We start from the raw sequence: 8,306 nt of genomic DNA on the forward strand, positions 1-8,306 counted from the left end.
GCTGTCTGCGGAGTCTGCGCAGCCCGCTCGCTCGAGAGCGCGTGCTACAGGCAGCCCCACGTGCACGCGGAGCGGGAGAAGGAGAGTGAGGACGAGGGGGGATGGTCGTGCGTCTGTGCGCGCAAAGCCGGCGCTCTTTGCCAGTGGTGTTTCTTATTTTTGCTTTTTTCTGTGCCCCGGCTGACATAGAGGCTGGCTGGAGGCACGCTTTTTATCGGTGCTTTTGAAAGTGAGAAATTATGATTAATTGATCGCCGCGGACATTGTTTTCAAAGAGCGCTCGTTGGCAGGCTCAGACAAAAAAAAAAACGAACGCGAATTTGGTACTCGAAGGCAGAGGCAAGCGACAGGTATTTTGAAGGACTTGAGGCGGCACCTCTTGATGTCTCTTCCATGTTGTTCAGAGAATAAAGGGTCCAGCTTTCTCGTTGAGAATTGATACGCGTGTACACAGCGACGAGTCCTCCGGGCGCTGGTTGTGGAGCTTCCTCTCCATTTGTGACTGCTCACTTGAAAGGGGCCTATTCAACTCTTTGGGGACAGGTGTTTTAGGCGATGCTGCCGGCGCCGTGGTGCCTGCTTTCGGCGCGTTTAGGACGCGTTCCCTACAAAGGCACAAAGCATGCTGCCTTACCCTTTGGTTCCTGCTGACAGCGGTCAGGGGGAGTTCGCTGCTGTCGCGCTGCCATCCGAAATCAATGACTTATCTACCTTTAACGATGAGAGGTTTCTTAACGACCTGGATCACTGACGAGAAGCCGAGGCATGCCATTTTTTCGGCAGTTTCCTCTCTCCGCGAAACGAAGAGCGAGGGAATGCCTGACGACTTTTCATGCAGGCGGGGACATCTCTCCAAGTAAACCTTTGTCTTCTCAATTCCACAGCTACGCTGTGCAATCCCTAGTTCAGTTATCTCCTCTAGCGAATGCGCAGTTTTGAGCTCCTGAAGCAGGATCGCGTATGAGGATAGAACGATTAACGTATGTGTTTTCCCTTTATAAGCGCCGAGTGATGGCATTAATGACATATATCTGTTTCTTGAGGGCGACTTGGTTTCGCGATGGCTGCTGCGGCACCGCCAGTTACAAACAGAGGTGCGAGATACGAGCCGGTACGAGATTCCTAAAGAAAAACCGACAACCATCGTTTCAACACGATAGAGAGAAGAGAGAAAAACACTTTCACGAGTTTTGCGAAAGAGCGCGCCGTCACTTTTTCATTCGTTTTTTTTTTCTTGCCCCCTTTGTTCGAGCGACAGCACCATGAAATGCGACAGCACCATGTTCATCGATCAGGTCGTTAACAGAAGACAAAATTTCTGCTTGAGGAATGGTGTAATAAAGATCCGTTACATCGACTGAAAATCCAAGAAGCTACCTATTGTAGTTACTTTCTAGGAACGTGATAACATCTCTCGAGCTTTTCACTCTAAAAGGGTCGCCAATTGACAAAAGATTCAGTTTTTTCTGCAGAAACCTAGCTACATGCCATTGCCATGTTCCAATTTCCAAGACAATTACACGGTACGGCCACTCTGGTTTATGTGCTGTCGCATGGTGCTGTCGCATTTCAGAATGAGAGCGGAATTTCCACTACTGGTTTCCTTGAATTTTTGTCGCTCTATGTCGTCTCAACTTTTGCGGAATGGAATGGCGATGTTTTTATTCAGAAAGAGGGGATCTGTATTGGTTCATGTATAGCGCCTTTCCTTAGCGACGTGTTCCTACACTCTAAAAAAAAAGAGTGTAAAAGGAGGGTAACTTCGGGATTTATGCTATCTGAAACCGCATGGCTTAAATATACCCTGCGCAATCACCCGCACGGAAGACGTTAGTCTCTCTCGCATGACTTTACACCATTTCGTCCCTGCAGCTCAAGCAAAAAAAAGTTTGCCGCTTGTTTCTTCTTTTTTTTTTTTTATGATGGTAACCGGTTTCAAGCTGGGTGCGGCTGTGTTCCTACTTCCCGTCCGATGTCCTTTCAAGAGCTACCACAAAAGGACCCCTCGTTTTTCCCCGGAGGAGGTGGGGAATCGTCGAAAGTTGGGAGCATCTTATCTTCTTACGAAAAGCGGTGCCTCCCCCCTTCACCCCCCCCCCCCCCGACACCCGTCCCGTCTTTTGACTCCTACGCGAGCTTGACCGTGGAGAGAGCAAGGCCGAACTCAGAACAAGGGCGGACAGACAAGTGTGTACGCTGCAAAACAGGGAGAAAGGGGAGGTGAGGGGGGAAAGGTGGTGAGACGAGAAGCGAAGCAGTTGCTTTTATTCTCAACGCAGCGTCACGTGTTCGTAGTTGCTTGAGCCTGCCTGCGTTCCCTGCGACTCTGCTAGTCCGAGAAGACGACGACGGCGATTGCCGCACGAGTCAGCGTTCGTGCTCTTTGTCGTTGGTACTCATCTGTGTTTTTAGAAAAGTTCGGTTGCTCTCAGCGATTATTTCATCGAGTGCGCTCATCGATGCCTCACTATGAAACGACTTCGTGAAAGTGTGAACTTCGGAATGAAACGGCGGATGGCTGGTCGTCGCGGTGGTGGCGTTCCAACGGATCCTTGGCGCCAAATTTCAGCCGCGCATGTAAGTGACGTTTTACATTTCGTTTTACGTGTTTTTCTCTGCTATTTAACTTGGCCTGAACATGTTTTGTTATTGCTTACGTCCGCGACGCTGCTTGTTTGTCTGTGAAACGGCCTCTGAGCACGACGTCTTGGATCCCAACCTGAGCATACCACTCCCTCAGTTCAGACTGGAGGAGCGGCGCATCCCAAAATTTTTAGATGGTCACGACCTTTTTGCGGGATGTTAATGGTGCATTTTTAGTCGTCTACGACGCTCACAAGCATATCCCGCGGTCGAAAGTATGCGTCGACGAGCGCTAATGCAGTCCCGGTGATACGCATTGACGTGTTTGCATGCCGCATTATTTTTGCTCGCTGCCTACAATCGATTTTGATCGTCTGTTGTTGCTGCTTTACGGGAACGTTGCCATAAATGCGGGAGAGCATGCAGGGTGATGGGTTAAGTTTACGGTTCTTTTGCCAGCAACTTGTACGTTCGAAGGCAGCGCGCTTGATATCCTAAAGTCACGCTTTCAGAACGCCGATTTAACCCCGCAGTTTTGAGCTGATGGCGTCGAGACCAGAGGTGGGACCGAGCCGATTCGTGTACATGTATACTGTCGCAGTGACGCAATGTGCAGGAAAGACATTTCTCACGCTTTTTTTTTTTTTTCGCTGCAGGCTCAAGTCCTTCGTCTCGTCTGCGCAAGAACGTAGACTGTCGTTTCTTCAAAGAATTTGAAACTGGTCTCTGCTATCCGTGCTGGTAAGTCCAAAGCATTGTTTCCGTCCAGAAAGGGGCGTTTAAATTGACACGCGCACTTTTGTGGCACATATTGCTGATCACTGACATCTGCCTCAATGTATACTGCTTGGGATTCTCGTCGGAGAATATTTATGTCGCGTGCCATGTGTGTGTCTCCTTGCGTGTTGCCATTTTCGCTCATGCCGTGCAATATGGTGCACGCCCAGACAGTGACTTATCAATTGAGTTTCATTGTGTTTGAGGGCGTGTGCGAGTAAATGGTGTTATTTAACTTGCTGATCACTTATGTTAAAAACTGATAATAAATATTGGACTCGATCAAATCACTTAACAAGTGAAAAATCTGGGTTAGCTGGTGATCAGATGTCTTCAGCGTTGAAGCAAACCATGTGTCACCCCTTCTCTGCTTTAAGACTGACTTTCTTTTTGTAATCGGTACATAAAAAGACCAGCGCAAAAAAAAATAATAATTACGGGGACAAAGGAACAAAAAATGACAGGACGGGCACTGAAATACGTTTTGTGTTCCTTTGTACCTGTTTTCTTTTTTTTCGCTGGTCTTTTAGGGTGTAAGTATGAACCAACTGGCCCAAACAGCTATTTTGATTAAATGTGCTAATTTTCGTTAGCGAGCTAAGGAAAATTTTTATATCACTAATATTTTTCATTTGGAGATTTGCTATAGTTTCTACTCAGCTATTTCCATTCTGAACTTTTCAGCCTCCTGACCCATAGAAAGGAGGCTATGCCTGACCAATAACAACACATTCTTTTCCTTCTGTAGTTTCTGTTGTCAGACATTGTGTTATACTCATTACTACAATTCACTGGTACTGAGACATTCCCTCATTGAAGTTAATGTGTATTGTCATTGTGCTAGCAGTTTGTCATAAATCTGCTATTCTAGTTTATTTAAGCAGTTATTTCGACTGTAAAGAGGTGGCAGATATTGTTACAGATATATCTAGGAACAGGAGTTGTAGCTTTTAAGCTCATTGTCAAAATATTTGAGTCATTGTTGTGGCATGTGTGGTGCCATTTTTTTTTGTACTATAGTTATGTATGTACTAGTTACAAGTATCATGTTAATGTTATGAATGATACCTTTGCTGCAGCGTACCTGCCAGTAGGAGGAATACGGTGTAGAAGTGCTGTTACTCCTGCTTCTAAAGATCAACCTGCTTTCTTCAGCGCTGGACGACTACTTACGGCAAGATTTGTGTGGTATGTATTTTTCGACATAGCTGTGGCATTGTGGTCTGTTCATTGTTGCTTTATGTCTATCAAAGAGCATATTTTTCGATGCTGAGGAGCAATAGCCCTGGCATTACATTGATTTTGGAACCATTCAGTGCTATTGAGCAAGTTAGCAAGGGAGGAATTTTTTCAGTATGTAATCGATCTGAACATGTTGACTTCTTTTTATTGAGTGAGCTGTTAATGTATGCCTCTTTTCTTGTTTTCTTCAAAACCTAATATTTAAATTGTTTGCACTTGGTTCTCAGCAGTAAGGTTATGTTCTCTGATGGGTGTAATTTTCAACAACTCACATGCTCTTATGTTGCTAGGTATGTCCACAATAGAATGAAACTAAAAATGAAGTACTGCAGGTGATATGTAATGGACGGTATTTTAGCACTTTCAGCTTTATTGTTTCTTTTGTGTTCTTTATATTGTTTTGTGCCATTTGTACTCAGCGTATTTTCCTTGTGTTCCACCACTACCACTTAACAAATATATATATATATATATGCCCCCACCCCTTATGTCATGTCTATGGGCCTATAAAGGGAGAATGAATGAAATGAAATTTGCAGTACAATTAGAACTGGATTGTGCAGCACAGTGGACATGTCTGTGGTAGAGGATAATGGTTGAATGGCTAATCAACCAAAATTGACTTAACTTTTGCATTTTAATTTTAGGGGACAGTATTATATACCAGAAATGAGGGTCCCCAATATTATAGGTGAGCCCAGTTCTTAAATTTTCTGAAAGAGCAATGTAGTTCAAAATACTGAACAAGGAAAGGCGTATTTGAAAACTATTGTCTTGCTTTCCCACATTGCATGTAAAAAATGTTGCTGCACTTGGTATTGTTGCCAGAATCATGTTAGCTTCTTCTGCATCATGAAAAACACAAAATATGTCTATATTATCTGAATAAGAAATGTCAGCAACACCCTTTTTTAGTTATGTAATGTGGAAAAACCAACTTACAAAGCTTTTAAAGGAATATTTTTGATGCTCATTATGTTAGACCACATAGATGATTAGGAGGGTTTTAGGCCTAGGCTCACTCATTAATAGCCTTCAATTTTGCAGTTTTCATATTGCCTCTTATAAACAAAAAGAACAGATAATTAAGTCTAATCCTGAAGCTGTACCAGGTACCCAAAGTCCACATTGCTGCACAACCCACCGGCAGAGACTGCACGGGTGTCTCTTCATAGTTTATGATTTGCAATCTGTAAAGGTAAAGAATATAATCTTCGAGAAATTTGTTGTAAACACTTTTTAATAATCATTCTTGTATAATATTGGTCAGCATTTACAATTTCATTAGTTAGGCATCTAAAGAGATAAGCAGTTGACAGTTCTGGCAAATTGCAGTTTATGAGAAGTTTTATTCCTGCTGCATGTGCTGCGAGCATTACATGAAACAGCAATACATAGAATCTCAAGCTTTGTGGTTTGTTCAAGGAATTATAGGGGTATTGAAGTGTATTGTTTTTTGCCTCCTGAGCAAGATAATGTAGTTTTGAAGTGAAACGGCAGTCTCGAGAAGTTTTTGGCATCGGCATAAGCTGATGTGTGGTGTGAAACTAGCAATGAACTTATGTAAAAGTTGCATTTTATTGTCATGCTCTACATAATTCTGCATCTGTGACATCACTGCAGTAATGCACATGTGCAGAAGGTGCTTTGGATGTGCCTTGCTATCATTGCTCTTTTAGCATGAAATGTTCCATCTTTCAGAAGTGGTATCCCGCATTTTATAAGGCATAGCCTCTGTGGTATATTCATGCCTTTTTCCAGGAATGTAAACTGCACTAAAGGCAGAAACAATAGAATGGCCTTAGACATACCCCTGCAGGAGCAAGCTCTGCAGGAACAAGCTTCATTCGTTATATTCATGAGAAATGACAACGAATGCAAGAACAAAAGAACCTCCCCCCATCCCTCCTCCCCCCCCCCCAAAAAAAAAAAAGAAGAAGAAGAGATTTGCAGTTGTCACTTGTGATGGATGATCAGATGACTAAAGACAGTGTAGTCTCAGGAAAACATTAACACTATAGGCAACATAAGATAATGTCATGAAGGACCAGAGACAGTGTTTTCTAGGAGGGTGAGACCATAGTGACTAGAAACAAGACCACTGGTATGGTCAGGTGTGAAAGCAAACTATAATGTTTGGGTGTTGGAGTGGAAACCAGCAAACAACAAAGGTGAAAGTGAAGGTGATAAAACAAAGTTTAACATAAAAAGCTAATGATAAAAAAAAGGAGAACTGCACATATGAACGAGTAGAGGGAGGGGTTTTTTAAATCACATCTTTTGCCTTTACTTGGCTAGCTTCTATTTTATCAATATGTTTTCATTCATATTTCTTTAAATAACCCTCTGGGTAGTCCAACATCAGTGATGCCTATGGCTTGACCCTGCTCCTAACAAGAATATGTCTCATTGTATATTGTGTCTTATTGAGCATATTGTCAATTTTTTCTGAGATTGCAATGTGCTAGTTGTCTATGTGTGTGTTAGTGGCACAGGTAAAGCTCAAATTCGGAGAATTTTCATTGATCTATATATTGTGTGATTTCACAATTCTCATTATATAAACACTTGGAAGCCTGTACTGGTGCACTATTTCCATCTGTCTTCCTTTTTACTTGCCCTTTGTGCAGTGTTATTTTTATATGTGAATTAATTACTCCATAAGCATGTTTTGTGAGACTTTCTTCGTGAGTAACTGATTACAAGTTCTCTTTTCTATGCAGGTCAAATACGTGGTACATCCCTGCCCTGACTGTGCGGAGAAGATTATCCAGTCCCTTGCTGCAACTTCGGTGTATAATGAGGTAAAATAAACACCATGGTATGTTATCTTAACCGATTGTTCTGTAAATCCTTTTTGTTCACTCTGCAACATAACTTACGGCTTGAATACAACATGACACAGCCTACCTCACCTGAAACATTGCTCACTGTCACACTCCAGACGACACAAAGATATTGCAATGTTTCAACATAATCTTTCCTTCCAGAAAATCTTGAAATGTATTGGTTAGCTTTATTCCTGCTTCCAGTGACCAAGTTTACGATGCAGATTGGTAATAGTACTCTTGTGTGGATAGCATATATATACCACAAGATGATGCTTAGATACCCTATGTAATATGGCATTACTTTAAACTGCTTGGAGGGCAACGTTATCCTTCTCCTGGTGGTATAAGCTTGCACCATAAAGGTGCAAAACTTTGCGCTCTTTGTCGTAATATAAATTTATACTCTAAAATGGTAACTTTGCACCTGTACATACAGGATAAGCTTACGTTATCAAGGTGCAAACTTGCACTTTTGATGCAAGGGTATGCTTATGCCATTGACAGACTAAAACATAGGCCTTTATGAAAGGTGCAACGTTATGCCTAGGTAGAATACAGTTACACTGCTTGTGAAGGTGCAAGTTTATGCTACCAGAAGCGTAATGTTACACTACATGCAATGGTATAAATACTTAGTCTTCCAAGACACAGCGTAACCTTACCCCAAAAAGGTGTTAGCTCAGCGACAAGCAGTTTACCCCCCAAAAAGACTAAGATCACACCTTTTTTTTTAGAGTGTAGCTGCACGAGACAGAAGGATGAAAGAGAGATTTGAAGGTTCTTGAGTTTGTAGCATTTTTAGATTTGTTGACGACTACTTCGATTTTTTTTAGATTGTGGCAATCTTGATTTCAAGCAGCAATTCCCTGACGT

General features: G+C 42.5%; 1 long non-coding RNA gene across 1 annotated transcript; it reads left to right on the forward strand.

Annotated features, from left to right (window-relative positions):
* Positions 1–2,274: 2,274 nt before the first annotated feature.
* On the forward strand, positions 2,275–7,436 carry LOC146184232 (uncharacterized). The gene is made up of 4 exons (XR_014708554.1): positions 2,275–2,577; positions 3,240–3,324; positions 4,440–4,548; positions 7,326–7,436. It is a non-coding gene; the product is annotated as an uncharacterized LOC146184232 (long non-coding RNA).
* Positions 7,437–8,306: the final 870 nt, after the last annotated feature.

The sequence above is a fragment of the Amblyomma maculatum genome, chromosome 7 (assembly GCF_055883805.1).
Source record: "Amblyomma maculatum isolate TAMU_Amacu chromosome 7, ASM5588380v1, whole genome shotgun sequence".
NCBI classification, from domain to species: domain Eukaryota; kingdom Metazoa; phylum Arthropoda; class Arachnida; order Ixodida; family Ixodidae; genus Amblyomma; species Amblyomma maculatum.